Below are 3442 nucleotides of genomic sequence, written 5' to 3' on the forward strand. Positions count from 1 at the left end.
TCCAGTCTGTTTATCATATATCCTAGTCACCTTACCCCTAAGGTACTGGATTGATAGAGGTAGACATGTATAGGGGTAAGGTGACTAGGATATACGATAGACTAGCAGCAGCATACATGATGATTGAGAGTGTGTGCACAGCACAGGAGGCCGGCGGCACCCCAATTGGGGAGGACAGGCACGTGGCAATGGCTGGAGCAGAATGGTATCAAATACATGGTTTCCATGTGTTTGATGCCATTCGCTCCATTCCAGCCATTATTATGAGGCGTCCTTCCCTCAGCAGCCTCCACTGGTGTACAGTATCAATATGTGTGCACGTTGTGTGTGTGAGCGAATTAAGTGAGAGTGTGAGTGTGTAGAATGTGCATAGAGTGAGTGTGTATAGAGGGTCAATGTAGACCGTCCATGTAGCCATTTTGTTAGCTATTTAAACGGTGCATATTATTATTATTATCTTATGAATGTATTATTACATTTCTTATCCAGCAGGGGGAAACCTTCTAACATAAATTGTGCATCTATCATGAAATGTTTGCCAAAACACAAATGAGATTTAATGAATTAAGTAAATCCTGAAGGTATTGCTTTGCATATAGAATTACATTCTTTATAATGTATTGGGAAGTTCTATAAGAGAGTATATTTCCTTCTTTATCAAATAAATTAAGCACAAATATAATATTTATTTCAAACCACTTAGGAAAGAACAAAGACTTGTTTTTAACAATATATTTGTTGTTCCACAGAAGTGCCTTGTGTGGGGAGAAGTTGTGGACATAACATAGTTTCCAAGCTAAAAGGGCTTGTTCATGAAATTTGGACAGTTTGATGGGTAATTTTGCTGGAGAATAATTGCACTTCCACAAAAATGTCATAAAAATATGACAGGGAAGTACCATATAGATTCCAAGCTAAGCATACATATTTATATCCAGTTTACTTTAAAGGTATTGTTGATATCAATGAAATCTAGTACTTCAAGCCCACCATCAGCTCTTTGGTTTGATATTACAGACTTCTTAAGTTTGTATTGTTTATTTTTCCATATAAAGTCTAGGAACGTTTTGTTGATATCCTTGCTGTTTTGATCAGCTAAAAATAGTGATAGAGCAGGGTAGACAAAACGTGACAGACCCTCTGCTTTGGACAATAGAACCCTTCCAATAATGGAGAGGTCACGTAGGAGCCAGTTATTAAAGATGGATTTTGTTTTCTTTCATCTCTGAGAGAAATTGAGATGTTGACAGACAACATGGTTTTTCACCATGTACACCCTTAAATATTTCACATTATCTTTCACTGGGATATTCTCAACAGATTGGTAATTTGAGTAATGCAGGGACAATATTTCACATTTATTTAATTAAGTTCCAGACCAGAAGCAGAAGAGAATGATTTGATAATATAAGTGCAATAACTTGATCCTTGTCTTTTAGAAACAGAGCTGTATCGTCTGCTAATTGAGATATGTTTATTTTCCAAATATTAAAATACATTTTAACCCAGGGTTGTTTAAAATGTTAATAGATAGTAATTCTACAACTAAAAGGAAAAGAAAGCTGAAATAGGGCAACCCTGGCGTACACCACGGTGAATATTAAATATTTTAGATGTGTTACAATTAATCATAATAGAACTATTAATATCTTTATAAAACATCTTGATAACAGAGACAAAGTTAGTTTAAGTCAATTAGCATATGCTAAAGTTCTCAATTTATAATCTATATTTAATAATGTAATAGGTCTCCAATGATCAATGCAAAGGAGTTCTTTATCAGGTTTTGGTATTAAGGAAATAACCCCTTGTTTCATGGTAGCAATCATCTCACCCTTAGCTAGGCATTCTTGGAACATGTTGAATATTGGTCCCTCTAAATGTTCCCAAACGTGTAAATAAAACTCCACAGAAAGACCATCTGTTCCAGGTGCTTTGCCCTTCTTCATAGATATAAGAGCATCTCTAATCTCTACTATAGAAAACTCCTTTTCACATATGGACTTGAACTCATCAGAAATCATTGGAACATGACCATGGGACATGTTTTATAAAACTTTCACATTCAATCCCATTAAAATTAGATTTATACAGATTTTCATAGAAAGAATACACAAAGTTAGAGGGTCTTTACACAAGGTATTGTCGATATTTAAGGCAGAACGAAATTTTCTCTTATAGTTCCTTTTTTCAAGAGCAAAAAAAATGGTTTCTGTTTTTCTCACCCTTCTCAACCCATTTTGGTCTAGATCGAATAAAGGCCTCTTTAGCTAAATCAATGAACATTTGATCTAGTTCTATTCCAGATGTATTCAAATCTGCTTCTTCCTCTGCTGAAAGGGTATCATTTTATAAGAGAACATTCAATTTATTCATAGGCTCATCTTCTTTGAAACATTTTTGCTTCTTTAGTTCCTTACTGCGTGTAATGGTGATAGATCTTACCTTGAATTTAAATATTTTCCAGTTACTTCCATGCTTTGGTTCTAAATCATTTGAGTTAAATGAGTCTATGATCAAGTTCTTTATGCTCTTGTTAAAGACTGGATAATTTAGGAGTGAATTCTTAAGTTTCCAGTATCCTTGAATGCCATTGGATTTTTCAGAACATTCTGACTTCAATAATATCATTTTATGATCAGTCAAAGGAGCATGTTCATGATTTACTTCTTCAACTGCTTTTATTTTCAGCAAACTTAACAGGTGTAAATATTTATATGAACATAGCAAGATTCAACAACTGAAACATAAACTGAACAAGTTCCACAGACATGTGACTAACATAAATGGAATAATGTGTCCCTGAACAAAGGGGGGGTAAACCACTGGCATTTAGAGATACAATGTTTAGTGCATTGAATTCAAAACGTTGCATAACTTGACAAAAATAAAATTAAAATAAGACAAATACAGTGTAGTGATATGTTGAACTAGTAACCTAGGTATCTAATAAGGAATCCTGAGCTTAGTTATGATCAATATGATGAACCAGTATTCACATTTACGAACCTGGTGATATAAAACGGGGTGAATGTAAAAATGTCAATCGACTTATTAACTCAGTCATTTAGTTAACCCCGTCCTCTTCTCGCACCCCATGCAGTTTCAGGTTCCATCTCCGGCTGGGGCGCTGGACTTCGATTATATTCTGTCGCATATGGCGATTCACCTGTTGCAGTTTCTGTATTTCAGCTTCCATGGTAAAACAAAAATGTTCGCTGTGGGTTGACACCTGGTTGAGAAGTTGCTGCACAGTGGCTGAGACAGACTAATGATTTGGAAGTCTCTGTTGTTTTTTCAATGATGGCCAGTTTCTCAAAGATGGCTTTGAGAATGTCAGGGTTGGTAGAACACTTTTGGACTGCTCTGTATTTGGTAGGAGGGTTCTTACTCGGCGTAGGTGGCAGTGGTGAGAATAAGGAGTCTTGCCTCGTGTTCTGGA

Source organism: Salmo trutta, chromosome 35, assembly GCF_901001165.1.
Source record: "Salmo trutta chromosome 35, fSalTru1.1, whole genome shotgun sequence".
Classification (NCBI taxonomy): Eukaryota; Metazoa; Chordata; class Actinopteri; order Salmoniformes; family Salmonidae; genus Salmo; species Salmo trutta.